This window comes from Pan troglodytes, chromosome 7 (assembly GCF_028858775.2).
Source record: "Pan troglodytes isolate AG18354 chromosome 7, NHGRI_mPanTro3-v2.0_pri, whole genome shotgun sequence".
In the NCBI taxonomy this organism is placed as follows: Eukaryota; Metazoa; Chordata; class Mammalia; order Primates; family Hominidae; genus Pan; species Pan troglodytes.
Genome location: NC_072405.2, coordinates 39,756,163 through 39,779,459, shown reverse-complemented (window position 1 = coordinate 39,779,459; position 23,297 = coordinate 39,756,163). Strand labels below are relative to the sequence as shown.

The 23,297-nt window shown below is 37.3% G+C and overlaps 1 long non-coding RNA gene across 1 annotated transcript in view; it reads right to left on the bottom strand.

Moving 5' to 3' along the window:
• Positions 1 to 1,838: 1,838 nt before the first annotated feature.
• LOC134810847 (uncharacterized) overlaps positions 1,839 to 23,297 on the bottom strand; it is a 179,609-nt gene continuing 158,150 nt past the window's right edge. The window contains exon 2 of the long non-coding RNA XR_010159482.1: positions 1,839 to 4,947. This is a non-coding gene — a long non-coding RNA (uncharacterized LOC134810847). The remainder of the gene's footprint in view (positions 4,948 to 23,297) is intronic.

The window sequence follows — 23,297 nt, the reverse complement described above, 5'->3', positions numbered from 1 at the left end:
ATGGGAAACATTCTTTGGGAATATAGATGCTCTGGTCCTTACCTGAATCACTTGCAATCCTCCTCTTAGCCCTAATGTCAATGAAATAAAAAACACAATAAGTTAATTGCCATTCTGGGGTTGTGATGACTGTGATATTAATATCAGTACAACCTCTTACATTTGAAGAGTGATTTTTTTATCTTTTTCAAGTACTTATAATCCATCATCTCATTTGATTTTTATGAGAACTCTCTAAAATGGGGCATTATATTTTATTTTTAGGACTACAAGGTGGCTCCCTAAGGAGACAGGTAATGGCTTAGTAAGCTACAAATCTCCAGTGCTAGCACAGCAGCCGACACAAAATAAGCAACCTAAAAAATGTTTACAGACAGGATTAACAAGTACATGAATGAATAAATGTTATTCCTATTTGAAAGACGAGAAAACTGAAATCAAAGAAAGTGTTATTTGCTTAGGGTCACGATACCACTTGGGGACAGAACCAGGATGATATCTCCTAACCTTGTGTTCTTTTCACTCATGCAAATCTTATGTAGAAACACTGCTTTTTATATGTAAGAGCAAAGAAGAAAACATGATACAAAATGCACACAGCACAATCTAATCTCCTAATGAAAGACATTATTCTATTTTTTTTTCAGTCTTACTTCCCATCAGCCAATATGGTGTAAGAGCTAACTATACACCAACTGTACGTTTTCATAGTTATAATTAGTGTTTTAATATGCTCATAGGAAACTGATGAACAAATTGCCATGCCCAGACACACAAGAAGTGTCCTGAGTCTTCTAAAGCAACTGACTTTGGTTAAAGGGGTATAGAGGAGTCAGGGAGAGAGAGAGAGAAAGGAAGAGTCAGAGAGAGGGGGAGCTGAAGGAAGGGAAGGAAAAGGAAGAGGGGAAGGGAAAGGAAGAGGGGAAGGGAAAGGAAGAGGGGAAGGGAAAGGAAGGGAAGAGGAGGAAGGATGGGAAGAGGGGGAGGGGAGAGGAGAGGGGGAGGGGAGAGGAGAGGGGAGGGGAGAGGAGAGGGGGAGGGGAGAGGAGGGGGGAGGGGAGAGGAGAGGGGGAGGGGAGAGGAGAGGGGGAGGGGAGAGGAGAGAGGGAGGGGGAGGAAGAAGAGGGGAAAGGGAGGGAGGAAGAGATGGGAAGGGAGGGGAGGGGAGGAAGAATCCAATAGCCTTCTTCTGGGCTTGCACCTCTAGCATCCAGTGGCCAGGGACAGGTGGGAGCCCCAGTGCTCACCCTCAGCAAGTTTCAGTGGCATCACCTCCTGATAAACCAGAGCCACTTCTCAGTACACTACCCCCATGGGCAGCTTTAGAGTAAGCTCCATAGTGTGGCATCTCCCTGGGAATGACTTCCTCATGTCCACCAGAGTATAGCCTCCCAGCAGATATCACCAGTACAGTACCTCCCCACAGAGAGCCTCCCCCAGCTCCATAAAGGGGCCTCTCAGTACCTTTTGCCAGAGTGCCATCTGGCATTGTGTATCTTGTATTCAACAGGCCACACCCACACCCTCTCCAATGAGGTCTGGATCTCAGCCTGGGGATGCGGGTGGGGGGTTGAAAGTGGACTTTGATGACTGCGGGGATTTCCTCTCCTTGGGTGTTCTGCCTCAGTCCTAGCGGTAGTAGCTGTTCCTTATATCTGCTATTACTATATTCCTTGGAGTTCTCTTTGCCTCTTAGTAGGCAATCTCTTGTTATAATTAATCTTTTTTTAATCTTTAATTTTTGTGGGTACACAGTAGGTACATATATTTATAGGGTACATGAGATATTTTGACACAGGCATACAACAAATAATAATCACATCAGGGTAAATGGAGGATCCATTGCCTCAAGCATTTATCCTTTCTTTGTATTACAAACAATCCAATTATACTCTTTGAGCTATTTTCAAATGTACACTAAATTATTGTTGACTATAGTCACCCTGTTGTGCTATCAAATACTAGATCTTATTCATTCTAACTATATTTTTGTACCCATTAACCATTCCCTCCTTACTCCTCACTAACCTGCTACACTTCCCAGCCTCTAGTAACCATTGTTCTACTCTCTACCTCCATGAGTTTGTTTGAATTTTTAGCTCCCACAAATAAGTGAGAACACGCCAAGTTTGTCTTTCTGTGCCTGACTTACTTCACTTAACATAATGTCCTCCAGCTCCATACTTGTTGTTGCAAATGACAGGATCTTATTCTTTTTTATGGAATGTGTACCACATTTTCTTTATCCATTCATCCGTTGATGGACACTTAGGTTGCTTCCAGATCTTGGCTATTGTGAATCATGCTGCAATAAACACTGGAGAACAGATACTTCTTCAATATATTGATTTCCCTTCTTTTGGGTATATACTTACCAGTGGGATTGCTGGATCATATGGTAGCTCTATTTTTAGTTTTGTAAGGAACCTCCAAACTGTTCTCCATCGTGACTGTACTAATTTCCATTCCACAGAGTGCAAGGGTTCCCTTTTCTCCACATCCTTTTTGGCATTTGTTGTTGCCTGTCTTTTGGATATAACCCATTTTACCTGGAGTAAGGTGATATCTCATTGTAGTTTGATTTGCATTTTTCTGATGATCTATGATGTTGAGCACCTTTTCATATACCTGTTGCCATTTGTATATCTTCTTGTGAGATATGTTTATTCAGATATTTGCTCATTTTTCAATCTGATTATTAGGTTTTTTCCTATAAAGTCATTTGAGCTCCTTATATATTCTGGTTATTAATCCCTTGTCAGATGGGTAGTTTGTGAATATTTTCTTCCATTCTTTGGGTTGACTCTTCATTTTGTGGATGGTTACCTTTGCTGTGCAGATGCTTTTCAACTTGATGTGATCCCATTTGTCGATTCTTGCTTTGGCTGCCTGTGCTTGTGGAGTATTACTCAAGAAATCTTTACCCAGACCAATGTCCTGGGTAGTTTCCTCAGGGTTTTCTTTGAGTAGTTTCACAGTTTAAGGTCTTAGATTTAAATCTTTGCTCCATTTTGATTTGATTCCTGTATGTGATGAGAAATAGGAGTCTAGTTTTATTCTTCCGCATAAGGATATCCAGTTTTCCCAGCACCATTTATTGAAGAGACTATCCTTTCTCCAATGTATATATTTGGCACCTTTGTTGAAAATAAGTCTATTGTAGATGTATGGATTTGTTTCTGGGTTCTCTATACTGTTTCATTGGCCTATGTGTCTGTTTTTATGACTGTACCATGCTGTTTTGGTTGCTATAGCTCTGTAGTATAATTTGAAGTCAGATAATGTGATTCCTTCAGTTTTGTTCTTTTTGCTGAGGATAGCTTTGGCTATTCTGGGTTTTTTATGGTTCCATATACATTTTAGGATTGTTTTTCTCTATTTCTGTGAAGAGTGTTATTGGTATTTTCATAGGGGTTGCATTTAATCTATAGATTGTTTTAGGTAGTATGAATATTTTAACAATATTGATTGTTCCAATCCATTAACATGGAATATCTTTTCATTTTTTTATGTTCTCTTCAAATTTTGCATCAGTGTTTTATATTTTTCATTGTGGACATCTTTGACTTCTTTGGTTAATTTTTAGGTATTTTATTTTGTTTTTGGCTATTGTAAATATGAATAATTTCCTGATTTCTTTTTCAGATTCACTGTTGTCATATGGAAATACTACTGATTTTCGTATGTTGATTTTGTATCCTTCAAATTTACTGAATTTGTCTATCAGTTCTAATAGTTCTCTTGTGGAATCTCTAGGCTTTTCCAAATATAAGATCATAGCATCTGCAAACAAAGATAATTTGACTTCTTCCTTTCCAATTTGGATTTCCTTTATTTCTTGCTCTTGTCTGGTTGGTCCAGCTAGGACTTCCAGTACTACATTAAATAACAGTGGTGAAAGTGGGCATCCTTGTCTTGTTCTCGATCTTAAAGGAAAAGCTTTTTGTTTTTCCTCATTCAGTATTATACTAGCTATGGCTTTTATTGTGCTAAGGTATGTTCCTTCTAGATCCAATTTTTTTAGGGTTTTATCATGAATAAATGTTGAATTTTATTAAGTGCTTGTTCAGCATCAATTGAAATGATCATATGGTTTTTGTCCTTCATTGATATGATGTATGACATTGATTGATTTGCATATGTTGAGCCATTCTTACATCCCAGGGATAAATCCAACTTGGTCATGATGAATGATCATTTTATTGTACTGTTAAATTTGGTTTACTAGTATTTTGTTGAGGATTTTTGCATCGATGTTCATAAGGGATATTGGCCTATTGTTTTCTTTTTTTATGCATCTTTGTCTGGTTTTGGTATTAGTGTAATACTTGCCTTGTAGAATAAGTTTTTTGGAATAATTTGAATAGGGTTTAGCTCTTTTTTAGTGTCTGATAAAATTCAGCAGTGATGCCATTGAATCCTAGGCTTTGCTTTTCTGGGAGACTTTTTATTACAGCTTTGATCTTATTACTTGCTATTGATCTGTTCAGGTTTTGGATTTCTTCATGGTTCAATCTTGGTAGGTTGTATTTTTCTAGAAATTTATCCATTTCTTCCAGGTTTTCCCATTTATTGGCATATAGTTGTTCATAGCAGCCTCTAATGATACTTTGAATTTCTGTGAAATCAGCTGCAATGTCTCCTCTTTCATCTCTAATTTTATTTATTTGGGTTTTTTGCTCTTTTTTTCTTAATCTGCCTGAAGGTTTGTCAATGTTGTTCATCTGTTCAAAAAAACAAATTTTTATTTTATTGATCTTTTGTATTGTTTTCTTCGTTTATTTTTGCTGTGAACTTTATTATTTCTTTTCTTCTACTAATTTTGTATTCAGTTTGCTCTTTTCTCATTCCTTAAGATGCCTCATTAGGTTGTTTATTTGAAGTTTTTTGTTATGTAGGTGCTTATCACTATAAACTTTCCTCTTAGTACTTCTTTTGCTGTAGGAGCTGAAAGAAAATGATGTTAATGAGCAATAAGAAATCGTCTGAAGTTGCAAAGCTTACTAGAAATAGCAAGTACACATAAAAATACAGAATATTATAACATCGTACCTGTGAAGTATAAACTACTCACAGCTTGAGTAGAAAGACTAAAGAATGATACACTGGTTTTATCCCATAGAGTTTGGTATGCTGTGTTTCCATCATCATTTATTTCAAGAAATTTTAAAATTTCCTCCTTAGTTTCTTCATTGACCCACTGGTCATTCAGGAGCACATTGTTTAAATTCCATGTGTTTGCACAGTTTCCAAAATTTGTCTTTTTATTGATTTTTAGTTTTATTCCATTGTGGTCAGAGAAGTTACTTGATATAATTTCAATTTAGACTTGTTTTGAGGCCTAAAAAAATGGTCTATCCTCGAGAATGACTCATGTGCTTAGGAGAAGAATGTGTATTCTGTAGTCATTGGATAAAATATTCTATAAATATCTATTAGGTCTATTTGGTCTATAGTGCAGATTATGTCCAATTTTTCTTTGTTGATTTTCTGCCTGGAAGATCTGTCCAATCCTGAAAGTGGGGTGTTGAAGTCTCCAGCTATTATTGTATTGTGGTCTCTCTCTCTCCTTAGCTCTAAAACTATTTGCCTTATATATCTCGATACTTCAGTGTTGGGTACATATATATTTAAAATGTTTATATCTTCTGGCTGAATTGACCCCTTTTGTCATGATATTATGACCTTTTGTCACTTTTTAGAGTTGTTGTCTTGCAATCTATTTAGTCTGATGTAAGTATAGCTACTCTTGCTCTTTTTTAGTTTCCTTTTCATGGAATATCTTTTTCCAATCCTTTATTTTCAGTCTATGTGTGTCTTTATAGGTGAAGTGTGTTTCTTGTGGGCAACAGATCATTGGGTCTTTTTTTCTTTTTAAATCCATTCAGCCACTCTATGTCTTTTGATTGGACAGTGTAGTCCATTTACCTTCATTATTATTCCTGATAAGTAAGGACTTACTCCTGCCATTTTGTTATTTGTTTCCTGGTTGTTTTGTGGTCCTCTCATCCTTGTTTCCTTCCTTTCTGTCTTGCTTTAAATGAAGGTGATGTTTTTCTGGTAGTGTGTTTTAATTTTTTTGCTTTTTATTTTTGTGCACATGTTGTAGGTTTTAATTTTTTTGGCTTTTTATTTTTCTGCACCTGTTGTAGGTTTTTTGATTTGAGGTTACTGTTAACCTTACAAATATCTTATAACCCATAAGTTTTAACTCATGATAACCTAACAGTGATTGCGTAAACATATAAGCTAACAAAGAAGCAAAGATAAAACTAACAAAAATTCTACACTTTAACATTATCCCCCTGCTTTTTAACTTTTTGTTGTTTCTAGTTATATCTTACTCTACTGTCTATGTCTTGAAAAGTTGTTACAGTTATTATTCTTGATTGGTTCATTCTTTAGTCTTTCTACTCAACATAAGATTAGTTTATATACTCTACTAAACCACTTGATGAGATTCAGAATGAAAGTCCCTATTTTATCAGAAAACATTAAGTAGAAATGTCTTGCCCTAGGTAATGTGGGGAAGGCAGGGTGGTCACGTAGAGAAGAAAAATCATAACCAACGGAAAACCATTTTTTTAAATAAGATTCAAACTGAATTTAATTAATTTTTATCCAGCACTCATAAAATGCACTTGCAGATATACTTAATTGGACCCAAAATTATAAAAACTAAATATCTTATAAATTACTTGACCAGAAAAATGACCAAGAAGTTGCTAGCTTTTAAAATACTCATATTATCCACTGGCAAAAACAGTGCCACCTGCACATTCTCTTTGAGTCTCTTCACTTTTCCATGCAGCTACTCCTCATGTACAGCGCATAACCACAGTTACATGTGTTCCTGCATGCTCAGAAGGGACTGTGTTGTAAGAGAAGAGAGCAATGCCAAGGTAGCTTGCAATACATGTAAAGTAGCATAATTTGGTTAACTGCATAGTTCTAAACGAATAGCATATTCAAAAACACATTTTTTCCAAAATTTTCGCCAAGGCAGCATATGCCTTTTTTTACCAAAATTAATTGACAAAAGAATTATTTGCCCCTGGATAACTGATACAGACTTTAAAAGAAATAAAGTAAGTTTCATCATGCACTAAATGCCTTTAAATTCAAGAAAGGAGCACATAAAATATAAATAAAATTTCACATAAAATATCTTATAGGACTTTCAGATGTTTTATGCTCTTGAAAAATAGGATATGGTTAAACTTTTTAATCCTTGACTTTGTCTCTTGCTCTTCTCCAGTATAATATTGTTATCCTAATATTTTATAACTATATAAATGGAAAGAGTGAATGTAAGTGATTTGCTAAGTCATGTAACTAGTGAGTGATTGTTCTGGATATTTACATTGCTCTACAAATCCATTCTTCACCCTTTTCTACCCTGTTGCACACGCAGGCAGCTGACCTCCTTGTCTCATATAAATGGATTTTCTTTGTCCTATGGTTTCCAGTTGGATTGAGTCAATGAGAGACAACAGGAGGAAAATGCAGGGCAGGAGAAGAGAAAGGTAATGGTGTTTGTTCCCTGACTTCCTTCCTGCTCTGCCACAGGTTGACAGCAGCTGGTTTCCTCTACTGGAGTTCAGAAATAAAGGCCAGAAGTGAAAGCCTCAGCTTCCTGTCGTGAAGCGCTTGACTACAGTTACAGCTAGAACCACAGCTCTCTCTGATTCCTCATAACCATTCCTTTTCCTTGCCCCTTCATGTCTAATAGTGGTAGTGGCTCTCCACTGTTGCTAGCCCCAGGATACTTTATCATCTCTTACTAGTGTACTTTAACCATCCCTATATCTGCTAAGACTTTCATAGATCTAGATATAGAAACAGGATTTGAATCCAGGTTTAATGGCACTGATATTAAACCAGGTTCATTATTCGCACACACAGAAAGCCAACCGGTGTGACAACAGGTTTTGTAAAAGAGAAAAGAGTTTATTCACAAGGCTGCCAAGCCTGGAAACAGAAGAACAAATCTCAAATCTGCCTCACTGAAAACAGGGCTTGTCGGGGGCAGGTACTTATGGAATAGAAAATGGGGTGGTCTAATGTCTGGGGAATGGTAATTGGTGGATAGGAAAGGTAATCAGGGTTCTGTGCAAACATAATTGAGCAACATGGCTCTTTATAGGATGCATGTTCAGAAAAAGGCAGCACTAGCATGACCTGCAGGTAGAATTTTTGGCCCTCTCATGTCAAAAGATGTCTCTTCAGGCACCTGTGCAAACCCAGGTGGAGGGTCAGTATTCTCAACTGGCTTGAACTGGACAAGAGCTGCCCTCTAGTTCCTGAAAAACAACTTTAAGCACTCATTACTATAGTGACCCATAGTCAGAGATATTGTCTGTAAAGAAGGTAGTGGAAGTTTAGTTATTGTCTGGCTATGTGACTTGCACCTAGACCACTTAGAAGTAAGCAGTTAAAAGCAAGCAACACAGGTTAAGTTTGGTGGGCTTAATCAGGTTATTCCTTGGTTTTAGCACTAATATCGGTGTTCTTTCTATTGAACCACACTATACCCACATGCATTGTTTTCACATCCTTTATATGTCTGCCTTTATTGACAATAACAGTTTAAAATACTTTGCTTAGCAGTTATATATTATCTTCAACTGTTTCTATTTACTTGCATATGTGAATCTCATTCCCCAGCTACATTATATGCTACATGATTATGTCTTTTAAATGAATTTGTTATTATCCCCCAGTTTGCCTAGCACAATCAAGAATACAAAGGATATAATTTTTTTTTTAAATTCGTTAATAGTTTCACATCTGCATGGTGATGTGAGCAGACCATAGACCCATTTCCCAGTGAAACAACCATAACTGGCAAAAATTACATTTAAAAAAGACAACTGTATAAAGTATTTGAAAATCGTTCTAAGGGCATACAGCAACATTTGTTCAAGAAAAATCTTTTTGAAAATCTATTAAATCTCAGTATGAACAGTAAGAGGCTGAGGCACTTGAACCATGACTTACTCCATCCCTCCTGTATGCCAGTTCAGCTTGACTGAAGCTCATTTCTGCATAACTACAGCTAAAAAGACAAAGCTTCTTTCTCCCTCAGTTCCCAATCAAGGCATGCGGTATCTCACCAGGAGGAGCAGCCCACCAGCATTTCTTATCACCTCCAACACCAAGTTGCAAAGGCTAAATTCCTGGCAAGTGCAGTTGAGAAGTCAGGGACTCTCTTTCTCCACCCAGCCCCAACTCACACTCTCAGTCACAGGGTTGGCAGGTCAAGAATACTGGGTCTCTGACTTGGTCTCTCTCTTGAGGTCTCTCTCCTCAGCCCTGCTCATTTGTAGGCCAAAGAGGCAAGCAAAGAATACCAGAAGCTATGGCTCTGACAAGCACCCTACTCATAATGCATGGTGTCACTCCAAGAGAAGTGGACCACTGTCCCTACCCCCAGCCCTGGAGCAGTAGCTCAGAGACTTTTCTCAGGAACAGAGGTAGTCCACAAGAAAAGAGAACTCCAGTGCTGTTCCCAAAATAACTGTCTTTATTTGAAGAGAACTGTGGGAAAATTCAAGCCTAAGAATGCTCTCAAAAACAATTGGTAATTTTGGCAGTAAACAATTAAAAGAAGACTTGTAGCTCTATGAGAGCTCAACTGTAGGCCAGCTAATTTATCAGACAGAACCAGAGAAAGAGACGCCAAAAACAGACACCAGGGGGACATAACAAGCCTCAAAGATAGGCCTCAAAAACTACCCCTATCCAGATTTAATTGGATGAGACTGTGGAGCGATTTATGCCTGGAACACTCCAGGGCATTGTCTGAAACAATAGGGATATCAGCCATCAATTAGCTGAGTTTAAGAGCTGGGTATGATACCACTAGAGGCCGACAGATTAACAGAGAAATCAGAAAAAGAGACAAAGACTCCCCTAATTTAACCAAAGAAAACACTGTTAACTAGGATGACTGTGCTCATGCCCAAGGATGTGCCTCTCTGAAGGGCAACATTAGAAACTTCACACTACATGGGAAATAGATGCAACTGAAAGAGTCTAGCCAAGTCACAAAACAAACAAGCAAACAACAACAAAAACAACCCTGAAATGGGGAAGGAAATCAAAATTTAGAGTTGTTACAACATGTTACTTCAAATGTCCAGTTTAAAAAAAAAAAAAAAAAAAAAACTTGCAACAAAAAAAAAAAAAAATAGGAAAATGTAGCTTACAAACAGGAAAAAGGAAGACAGCAAGAATTGCCTGTGAGGGTGAACAGATGTCAGATTTTAAAGATTTCAAAGCAGCCATTACAAATATATTCAAAGAACTAAAGGAAACTTGTGATTAAAGAGGTAATGGCTGGATATTCTTATCAAATACAGAATATCAATAAAAAGGTAGAAATGATTTTTTAAATAACCAAATGAAAATTCTAGATTGAAAAAATATGCTAGTTGAAATGAAAAACTTACCAGAGGCTCAACGGCATATTTGAACTGACAGAAGAAAGAATCAGCAAATTCAAAGATATATCAATAGAGATAATGCATTCCGAAGAAAGTGGAGAGAAGAAAGAGCGATGACAAATTAATAGAGCTACAGAAAAATGTGGAGCACTGTTAAGCACACAAACACACATAATAATAGAGGATAATAGTGAGAAAGGAGAGAAAAATAGAAGAAATCATGGCTGAAAACTCTAAATTTTATAAAACACATTTATCTATACATACAAGAAGATTAACAAACTCAAAGTAAGATAATCACAAAGAGATCCATACCAAGACACATTATGGTAAAAATACTGAAAGACAATGACAAAGAGAATATTTTGAGAGCTACAAGAGGAAAATGACCCTTCACATTCAAGACAACTCCAAGAAGACTGACTTGTCATCAGAAGCAGTGGAGGCAGAAGCAGTGGAATAACATATTCAAAGAGCTCAAAGAAAAAAATAACACCAAAATCTTATATCCAGCAAAAGTATGTTTCAAAGATGAAGGTGACTTTTGAAGATTTCATGTAGAGGTAATGAAAATGTTCTAAAAAAAGACTATGATGAGAATTACATAACTCTATGAATTTTCAAAAAAATACCTCATATACACTCCATGGGTATATGTATATGTGTATATATATAGTAAAATATTTTTATAATAGTTTTATTAGGAAAACTTCATACCATATATATAATTTCATACTATATATACTAAAATTTCATACTATATGTGTGTATGTATATACGTATATAGTACGTATATAGTATATACAGTAAATTATTCATACTGTATACTATATATAAATCATTCACACTATGTATACTATTTATACTAGTGTACTATTCATACTATATTTAGTACAGTATGAATAGTTACTATATAGAATATGAATAATTTGTATATAGTACATAGTATGAATATATAGTATAATAATTTCATTATATATATATATACACAGAGAGAGAGAGAGTGTGTGCATGAAATTATCTTAATAAAGTCATTATAAAAATATTTAATGATTTATTGGCTTCGGATACCTAAGAGTGCCTATGATGCAGTCTTCATATAAAGGCCTCTCTACAATATAACTGAGAAGTTTCAATTCCATTATGGTGGCAAAAGACCACAACCATCCATCCCTTCTGATGATTACAACTAAAAATTCTGGACAAAATATAAACAAATAACTACTGGAGAGTTTAAAAAGTAAACAAAAATAAGTGAATTGTGGGGAGGAATTGAAAATTGTGGCAGCATCCATCATGAGTTTCTCATTTTTGTTTTTCTCTCAAAACGTTGTCCTGGGGAGAGGGCTCATACTGTAAGGGAGCACAGTGAAAATGGTGGCAGCAGCCTGGGTGGCTAACACCCTGAGAGGAAACTCTACCTTTGGACCACAAGAACCAGGAAAAGGAGGCTTTGAAGGCCAGAAAACAGGGAGAAAAATTCCAAAATGGATAGCCAGAGTAAAGTACCCATAACACTGCACATGCACTCACATGTGTCTTTGTCTGTATCTTCAACTATCCATGCATGGGACAGATCCAAACCAGCATACCAACAGGGTGAAAAGCTGAGCTGAGATTTGAACCACCTGCAGTTTTCAACCTAACCCTAGACAACCTAATAGAAAACAAATTCAAAAGATATAAACCAAGAGCCCTATATGAATTTACAATGTAATACTAAAAATTATTAAGATACTACAGAAAAGGCAGCACAGGAGGAGCCTTAGAGGAACAAAAAACTGAGGGAACAAAAGGAACACAAACAATAAAATGGTACGGTTGATTCAAAGCATATCAATTATTACATTCAATGTTAATGGTCTAAATGCCCCAAAATAATAGAGAGGGATTGATAAAGAGGATTTAAAAATCAAGACCTTAGTATCTGTTGCTTACAAGACTCAGTCTTTACATATTATTAGTAGAACATAAATTGATTTTGTAAAGAACAGTAAAAACACAGTTAGCATAAGAAAATTAAAATGGCTATTTTAATGTATGATAGACTTCAAGACAAAGAGTGTTTCCAGGTATATAAACATTTCATAACAATAGAAGTTACACTTTATCAGGAAGACATCAAAATTATTGATGTGAATTTACCTAATAACAGAATCTCGAAATAACATAAGGCAAAAATTGGCAGAATTAAAGAAAGAAATAGACAGAGGCTGAGAGAACTGGTAGAGAAGCATAACTAGAGGAGACAGCAGTATCAAGTGTAAGAGATAGTATGGTCTGGCTACAGAAATAATATGAGAGATGATGAAATGTGAGTGAAAAAAATTGTAAATACTAAGTGGCAGATTAGAGCCAAGATGGCCAACTAGACACAGCCAGGAGGAACATCTCCTACCGAGAGACTGGGACATTGGGAAGACTAGCACACTCAGAGCAGATCTTTAGAGGGAAGGTATTGAGGGTGAACAGAGGGAGGAAACAGACACTGGGCTGAAGAAGAAGAAACCTGGGAGCACTGCACAGGGCTGCTGAGCACCAGGACTTGCCCTGGCTCCCAGTGACTCCTGGGGAAGGGATGAGTTGAACAGGCAAGGAGTGGCTTGTTTTCATCACAGACCTCTGGAATCCTAGCTGCAGGAGATCCCACAACCCCAACAGACACTTGAGCTGAAAGGGAGAGCTGCTCAAAGAAATGGTAGGAGCAGGAATCTAGCCTGTGAGGAGCCCATAGGTTTTGGTGTGGGAACTTCTACAGTGGAGCACAGCCAGGGATGCCTATCCCTCAAGGTTTGCTATGCTTCTCTAGGTGGTTTTACCCTTTGGGTGACCATTGGACCTGGACAGACAAAGCAGGGCAATCTTGCTCATGGGACAGGGCCAGTTCAATCTGAGCACCGCTCTGTCTGCTGGCCTTTCCTGGGGCCCCAGCCTGGCCATGCCCACTTGCAGTGCAGCCTCAGATGCTCAGCCACGGTGCTTCCCAGAAGCTCCCATTATAGCTCCTTCACCAGCAGACTACTCCTAACTGTTGGAGAGTTCCAGAAAATCAGCCCCTGCCAACATGCACCAACCTACCTGCAGCCTCTTCCCACTACAGCCTCCAACTCTGCCAACATGCACTCACCCACAGCTGCCCCCCACTACTTTGCTGGCATGAGCACATTGGTGAACTTTGCCTCCCCTCTCCCACTGGTGCATATTATGTGCGTGCACTCTGCCACCAACCCCTCCCACACTGCTGGCACCCTATCCCCATTGGCACCTCATCCCCACTGATACAGAGGCAGCCCACTGCACCACTGCTGCATGTGCAAGTGTATGCACAGATGCTGGCACTCCACATCCTTCCCCAGCTGATACACATGCATCCCACCATGCCATGGCAGCTACTGACATGGATCCCACTCCCACCAACCAAATGAAGCACTTTGGCTAGCACCCCTCATCAAATTGTTGTTGTTAGTGGACCAGGAACACCTGGGTCCCTAGTACAGCAGGTTCCTAACCTTGAGGGGCCAGAGAAAAAAGCAGGGGGCCTGGTACCAGTGCCCCAGAGTAAGAATATGCAGCAAGGCAGTGCCGAGACTTGGCTTCCTGAAATCTTCCAGAAATGAAGCCAGTTGACTGAACCCACCTTATACCACAATCAAACTCCCAAGGGCATCAAAGAAGATAAAAGGCAAAATACCCCATCCAAATGACAAGTAACTTTTAAGATTAAGGGAACATTAACACAGATGAGAAAGAACCAAGAATTCTGGCAACTCAAAACGTCAGTTTCTTCTTACCTCCAAATGAGATAATGGTTACCTCCCCACTAGTTCCCCAACAATGGTTCTTAGCCAGACTGAAATAACAGACATAGAATTCAGAATACAGACAGGAACAAAGATCACTGATACTCAGAGGAAAGTCTAAACCCAATCCAAAGAATCTAAGGAATACAATAAAATGATACAGGAGCTGAAAGACAAAATTGCCATTTTAAGAAAGAACTAAACTGATAAGATAGAACTGAAAAACTCACTACAGGCATGTATAATACAACTGCAAGTATTAGCAGCAGAAAAGACCAAGCTGAGGAAAGAATCTCAGAGCCCAAAGACTGGTTCTTCAAATTAACTCAGCCAGATAAAAATAAAGAAAAAATAATTAAAAAGAATAAACAAAACCTCTGAAAAATATGGGATTATGTACGGAGACCAATTCTATGACCCATTGGTGTCCCTGAAAGAGAGGAAGAAAGCAAGCAACTTGGAAAACATATTCAAGGATATCTGTGAAGGAAATCTGTGAGGATTTCCCCAACCTCACTGGAGAGGCCAACATTCAAATTCAAGAAATGCCGAGAACCCTGTGAGATACTACACAAGATGACCATCCCCAAGACACATAGTCATCAGATTCTCCAAGATCAAAATGAAAGAAAAAATATTGAAGGCAGCTAGAGAGAAGGGGCAGGTCACCAACACAGGGAACCCCATCAAGCTAATGGCAGACCTTTCAGCAGAAACCCTGCAAGCCAGAAGAGATAGAGGACGTATATTCAACATTCTTAAAGGAAGGAAATTCTAACTGAAATTTCATATCCAGCCAAATTAAGCCTCATAAGTGAAGGAGAAATAAGATCACTTTCAGACAAGCAAATGCTAAGGGAATTAATTACCACCAGACCAGCCTTACAAGACAGCCTTAAGGCAGTGCCAAATACCGTAACAAAAGACCATCATGGCCACCACAAAAACACACTTAAGTACAAAGACCATTGACACTATAAAGCAACTACACAATGAAGTCTGCATAATAATCAGCTAACAGCATGATGACAGGATCAAATTTGCATATATCGATATTAACTTTGACTGTAAATTGACTAATTGCTTCAATTAAAAGGCACAGAGTGGCAAGTTGGATAAAGAAGAAAGACCCAACTGTATACTATGTTCAAGAGACCTATCTCACACATAATGACACCCATTGGCTCAAAGTTGAGGGATACAGAAAAACCTGAACACTTGACCAAATGGACCTTACAGACATCTACAGAACTCTCCACTGAAAAATAATAGAAGCTTCATTCTTCTCATCTGCACATGTCACATACTCTAAAATCGACCATGCCATTGGCCATAAAACAATCCTTAGCAAAGTCAAACAAATCATGCCAACCACACTCTTGGACCACAGCACAATAAAAATAGAAATCAATACTAAGATCACTCAAAACCATATAATTACATGGAAATTACACAACCTGCTGCTGAATGACTTTTGGGTAAACAATAAAGTTAAGGCAGAAATCAAGAAATTCTTTGAAACTAATGAGAATAAAGATGCAACATACCAGCATCTCTGAGACGAAGCTAAAAGAGTGTTAACAGGAAAATTTATTCTGCTAAACACCCACATCAAAAAGTTTGAAAGATCTCAAATTGACAACCTAACATCACACCTAGAGGAACTATAAAAACAAAAACGAGGCCGGGCGCGGTGGCTCACGCCTGTAATCCCAGCACTTTGGGAGGCCGAGGCGGGCGGATCACGAGGTCAGGAGATCGAGACCATCCTGGCTAACACGGTGAAACCCCGTCTCTACTAAAAATACAAAAAATTAGCCGGGCGTGGTAGCGGGCGCCTGTAGTCCCAGCTACTCGGGAGGCTGAGGCAGGAGAATGGCGTGAACCCGGGAGGCGGAGCTTGCAGTGAGCCGAGATCGCGCCACTGCACTCTAGCCTGGGCGACAGAGCAAGACTCCGTCTCAAAAAAAAAAAACAAACAAAAAAAAAACAAACAAACAAACAAAAAAAAAAACGAATCAACCTCAAGGCTTGCAAAAGTCACAAAATAACTGAAATCAGCTGACCTGAATGAAATTGACATGCAAAAAACCATCCAAAAGATTAATGAATCCAGGAAGCGGTTCTTTGATAGAATGAGATTGAGAGGCCTCTATCTAAACCAATAAATTTTAAAAAAAGAGAAAAGATCCAAATAAATTCAATCAGAAATGACAAAGGGGACATTACCCCTGACCCCAAAGAAATATAAAAAGCCCTTAGAGACTATTACAAACACCTCTATGCACACAAGCAAGAAAACCTACAAGAAACTGATACATTCTGGAAACATACAACCTCCCAAGATTGAACCAAGAAATTGAAACCATGAAAAGGCCAATAATAAGATCCAAAATTAAATCAGTAATAAAAAGCCTACCAACCAGAAAAAGCCCAGGACCAGATGAATTAACTACCAAATTCTGCCAGATCTGTAAAGAGCTGGTACCATTAGTAATGAAGCTATTCCAAAAAATTGAAGAGGACAAACTCCTCCCTAACTCGTTCTATGAGGCCAGCATCATCCTGATACCAAAACCTGGCAGAGACACAACAAAAAAATAAAACTTTAGGCCAATATCCTGGACTAACATATGTGAAAATCATCAACAAAGTACTAGCAAACTGAATCCAGCAGCAAATCATAAAACTAATCCATGATGATCAAGTAGGCTTTATTCCTGGGATGTAAGGTTGGTTATGCAAATCAATAAATGTGATTTATCACATAAACAGAACTAAAAATAAAAGCCATATGATCATCTAAATAGATGCAGAAAAGGCTTTTTGATAAAATTCAACATCCCTTCATTAAAACATTCAATAACCCTGGCATGGAAGGAGCATACCTCAAAATAACAAGAGCCATCTATAACAAACCAACAGCCAACATCATACTCAACAGGCAAAAGCTGGAAGCATTCCACTTGAGAACCAGAACAAGACAAGGGTGCCCACTCTCACCACCCATATTCAGCATAGTACTGGAAGTCCTCATCAGAGCAATCAGGCAAGAGAAAGAAATAAAAGGCATTCAAATAGGACAAGAGAAACTCAAACTATCTCTGTTCACAGATGGTATGATTTCATACTTAGAAAACACTGTAGTCTCTGACCCAAAACTCCTGTATCTGATAAACAACTTCAGCAAAGTTTCAGGATATGAAATAAATATACAAAAATCAGTAGCATTCCTGTACATCAACAACATCCAAGCTGAGAGCCAAATCAAGAATGCTATCCCACTCACGATAGCTCTAAGAAAAATGAAACACCTAGGAATACAGCTAATAAAGGAGGTAAAATATTTTTACAACAAGAATTATAAAACATTGCTGATGGAGAAAAGAGATGATACAAACAAATGGAAAAACACTCTATGCTCATGGATTGGAAGACAACATTGCTAAAATGACCATACTGCCCAAAGCAATTTACAGATTCATTGCTATTCCTATCAAACTACCAATGACATTCTTCACAGAATTAGAAAAACACTTTCAAAATTCATATGGAACCAAAAAAGAGCCTAAGTAGCCAATGTAATCCTAAGCAAAAAGAACAAAGGCATCACTTTATCTTACTTCAAACTATACTACAAGGCTACAGTACCCAAAACAGCACGGCACTGGTACAAAAACAGATACATAGACCAATGGAACAGAATACAGAGTCCAGAATTAAAGCCACACACCTACAACCATCTGAACTTATACAAAGTTGAAAAAAACAAGCAAGGGGGAAGGACTACCTACTCAGTAAATGATGCTGGGATAACTGGCTAGCCATACACAGAAGATTGAAACTGGACCCCTTTCCCTACACCATATACAAAAATCAACTCAAGATGAATTAGACTTAAATGTGAAACCTAAAACTATAAAAACCCTGGAAGATAACCTATGAAATACCATTCTGGACATAGATCCTGGCAAAGATTTCATGACAAAGATGCCAAACGCAACTGCAACAGAAACAGAAATTGGCAAATGGGACCTAATTAAACTAAAGAGCTTATACACAGCAAAAGAAACTATCAAACAGTAAACAAATTACCTACAGAATGGGAGAAAATATCTGCAAAGTATGCATCTGACAAGAGTTTAATATCCAGAATTTATAAGCAATATAAACAAATTAACAAGCAAAAAATGAACAACCCCATTAAAAAGTGGGCAAAGTACATGAACAGGCACTTTTCAAAAGAAGACATGCATGCAGCCAATAATCATATGAAAATATGCTCAACATCACCAATCATTAGAGAAATACAAATCAAAACCACAATGAGACACCATCTCACACTAGTCAGAATGGCTATTATTAAAAAGTCAAAAAACAACAAATGCTGGCGAGGTTGTAAAGAAAACTGAATGTTTGTACAAGTCTGGTGAAAGTGTAAATTAGTTCAACCATTGTGGAAAGCAGTTTGGCTATTTCTCCAAAAACTGAGAAGAGAACTACCATTTGACACGGTAATCCCATTATTGGGTATATATCCAAAGGAATATAAATCATTCTATCATAAAGACACATGCACATGTATCATCATCACAGCACAAGTCACAATAGCAAAGACAAGGAAATCAATCTAAATTCCTATCAATGGTAGACTGGATAAAGACAATGTGGTACATATGCACTACGGAATACACGCAGCCATAAAAAGGAATGAGATCATGTCCTTTGCAGCATCATGGTTGGAGTCAGAGGCCCTTATCCTAAATGAACTAAACAGGAAAAGAAAACCAAATACTGTATGTTCTCACTTATAAGTGAGAGCTAAACATTGAGTACCCATGGGAACAAAGAAGGGAAGAATAGATACTGGGGCCTACTTGAGGATGCAGTGTGGGAGGAGGATAAGGATTGAAAAACTAGCTATAGAGTACTCATGCCTATTACCTGGGTTTTGAAATAATCTGTACACCAAACCTCTGTGACTTGCAATTTACCTACATAACAAACCTGCACATATATTCTTGAAACTCAAATAAAAGTTAAAAAATAAAAGAATAGGCCAGGCATGATGGCTCATGCCTGTAACCCCAGCAGTTTGGGAGGGCAAATCACCTGAGGTCAGGAGTTTGAGACCAGCCTGATCAACATGGTGAAACCCCATCTCTACTAAAAGTAGAAAAATTAAATGGGCACAGTGGGCACCTATAATCCCAGCTACCCAGGAGGCTGAGGCAGGAGAATCACTTTAACCCGGGAGGCGGAGATTGCAGTGAGCGAAGATCACACCACTGCACTACAGCCTGGGTGACAGAGCCAGACTCTGCCTCAAAAAAATAAATAAATAAATAAATAAATAAAAGAATGAATAGAAAATTTCAAAATTACAGTAGTTGATTCTGCCATCCATTTCTCCATAATTGATTCAAGAATTAGTTAGAAAAAAAGCATTAAAGACATAGAAAGTGTGACCAGCATAATTAATCACCATAATTGACAATTATAAAACACCAACTCCAATTATTGCAAAATGTGTATTCTTTTCAAGTGTAGCTGGTTCATTTATCAGGTCAGATCATATTAAGTCATAAAACAAGTTAAAAGGATCAAAATCACACGGAATATTCTATGATTAAAATGGTATTAAATTAGAAATCAATATTACTGTGGTATAAGAAAATCCTATATATCTGGAAATTAAATAGCATACTTCTTCATAACTAATGAGTAATGAAATCACTAGAGAAATTAGAAAACATCTAGAACTTTAATGGCAATTAAAACATCAAAATTAATGAGGTTAGCTAAAGCAGTGCTTAGAGATAAACTATGACTTTAAATTCTTATATTAAAAAAAAGAAATATAAAAAGTCAATCAGCTAAGTATCCACCTTAAATAGCTGGAAAATGTAGAGTAGGTAAATTGAAGGTAAGTAAAAGGAAGGAAAGAATAAAGAAAATAATAGAAATCAATAAAATAAAAAACACAGACAATAGAAAAAATTAACAAAGCCCAAAGCTGGTATTCTGAGAGGAAAAACAAAATTGACAACCCCCTAGCTAGACTAATAAAAAAAATTAGAGGGAGAACACAAGTCACAAATACCAAGAATGAAAAGTACTTTATCATGGCAGATCCTACACATGTTAAAAAAGTAACTCCATCAGCAAACCAATAAATTTGACAATTTACCTAAGACAATTTTTTCTAAAACATACTACTCACAAAATTGATACATGAAGAAGCAGAAAATCTGAATATAATTATTAGAGAAATTAAATTTGGTATCAAAACATTTCTCACAAAAAAAAAACACACAAACAAAAACAACAACTGGAAGACCAGATGATTTTACTGGTGAATTCTACTGAACACTCCAAAAAGACATAATACCAGTCTTACATAAAATCTTTCAGATATTGGAATCCACTGCCCAGCAGAAGAGGGACACCTCCCCAGCAAAATTATATGAGGCTAGTGTAATCCTAACACCAACGCCAGACCAAGACATTACAAATACCTCTCATGAATATAGATGCAAATGCCCTTGAGAAAATATTAGTTAAATTCAACCCTGTATGAAAACAATAATAAATCATTATGAAGTAAGTTTTATTCTCAGAGTACAAAGTTGGTTTAAGAATCAAAATTCAGTGGATATAATGAATTAAATTTACAGCCCAAAGAAGAAAAAACACATGACCATTTTAATAGATGCTATCTACAATTAGGCAGACTCAAGGTTAAAGGTGCAATACTCTGAAACGCCACGTCTGCTTAAGACTTCTAACATGAACTGCAACGAATCTTGCAAACTGCAAAGCCTGAGAGAACACTCCGTGAAAAACTGCCCTCACTTCAGGCCCCAGCAACAAGTTCAGGGGTCCTCAGGGCTGCTCTCACTTTTGACCATCTGGCTACAAATGTGGGGTCCCCACAGACTCCCTCTGGTTCTACAATTCACTATAATGACTCACAGAACTCAGTAGAGCACTGTGCCATTACAAACCTTTATTACAGTGAAAGGATACAAATTAGAACCAGCCAAAGGAATAAACACATGGGACAAAGTCTCAAAGAGGTCCAGATGTAAAACTTTCATCGTCCTCAGGGACACATTACTCTCAGCATCCATGTGTAGCAATACACTTGGAGTATTACCAATGTAGGAAACTCACATGAACTTTGCTGTCCAGAGTTTTCACTGGGGTTTTATTACATAGACATGATTGAATGAATCATTGCCCATGTGGTTGAACACAATCTCCATGTTCCCTTAGTTCTCAGAGATTAGGCTGATAAAACATAGCTTGAAGCCCTGCTCTTCTTAATCACATGGCTGGTCTTTCTGAAGAGGTCATCCCTCACTCTAAGTCACCTTGTTAGCAAAAACTATCACATATGGCCCAAGGAGCCCACTATCAATAACAAAGTAAGACACTTCTATCACTTAGAAAACTCCATGCTTTTAGAGGTAACCTTGCAGAAGCCAGAACAATAGCCAGACCTCTCTTTAGATGAGGGAAAATTTCATACTAAATAGATGTGTAAAAAGCATTTGACAAAATTCAACACCCATTCATAATATGAAAAAAAAATCTCTCAGTAAACTTGGATTATAGGGAATTTTCAAGTTTCTAAAGGACCTCAACAAAAAACCTGCATCCAATGTCATACTTCATAGTGAAACACAAATTATTTCCCTCATGAGATTGAAAACAAGACAAGGATACCTGCTTTCATTACTTCTATTCCACATTTTGCTGGAGGCACTAGTCATTGCAATTAGGCAAGAAAAAGAAATAAAGATGTGAAAGGAGGACATGAAATTTTACCTATTTGGAGATTATGTGATTCTTTGTGAGGAAAATACCATGAATCTACCAAACAACTGGGCAAATAATTTGAACAGGTATTTAATAGAAGAAAGTTTGCAAATGGCCAATAAGCACCTGAAAAGATACTTAACATCACTAGTAAGCAGGGAAAAGCGAATTAAAATCACATTAAAATAGCACTGAACACCCATTATATTGGCTAAAATTAAGAAGCTGGACCACACCAAGTGTGGTTGTGAAACCACACTTAGTGAGGTTGTGAAAAAACTGGAATGCTTATACATCGCTGATAAGAAAGTAAAATTGTACAACTGCTTTGGAAAATGATTTGTCAATTTTGTAAAATGTTAAATATGTGCCTACTAAGGTATTTACCCTAGAGAAACAAAAACACAGGTCCACACAAAGACATGTACACAAATGTTCATGGCAGCTCTATTTTCAGCAGCCCAAAACTAGAAACAATACAACTGTCCATCAACAGGCAAATGTATAAACAAACTATGGTATATCCATGCAATGGAATACTATTTAGCAATTAAAAATATAGTAACTACTGATACACACAACAATGTGAATGAAACTCAAAATCATTGTTCTCAGTTAAATAAATTGGGCAAAAAGTGGTAAATGGAATCACACATCCCGTATGATCTAATTCATATAAAAATCTAATAATGCAAACTTATCTATATTGACAGAAATTTAAAATATGTCACTTGATTATCTTTATAGATGCAGAAAAGGCCTTTGATAAAATTCAACAGCCCTTCATGCTAAAAACATTCAATAAACTAGGTATTGATGGAACATATCTCAAAATAACAAGAGCTATTTATGACAAACCCACAGCCACTATCATACAGAATGGGAAAAAGCTGGAAGCATTCCCTTTGAAAACCAACACAAGACAAGGATGCCCTCTCTCACCACTCCTATTCAACATAGTACTAGAAATTCTGGCCAGGGCAATCAGGCAAGAGAAAGAAATAAAGGGTATTCAAATAGGAAGAGAGGAAGTCAAATTTTCTCTATTTGCAGATGACATGATTGTATATTTAGAAAACCCCATTGTCTCAGCCCAAAAATTCCTTAAGCTGAGAAGCAACTGCAGCCAAGTCTCAGGATACAAAATCAATGTGCAAAGATCACAAGCATTCCTATACAACAATAACAGACAAACAGAGAGCCAAATCATAAGTGAACTCCCATT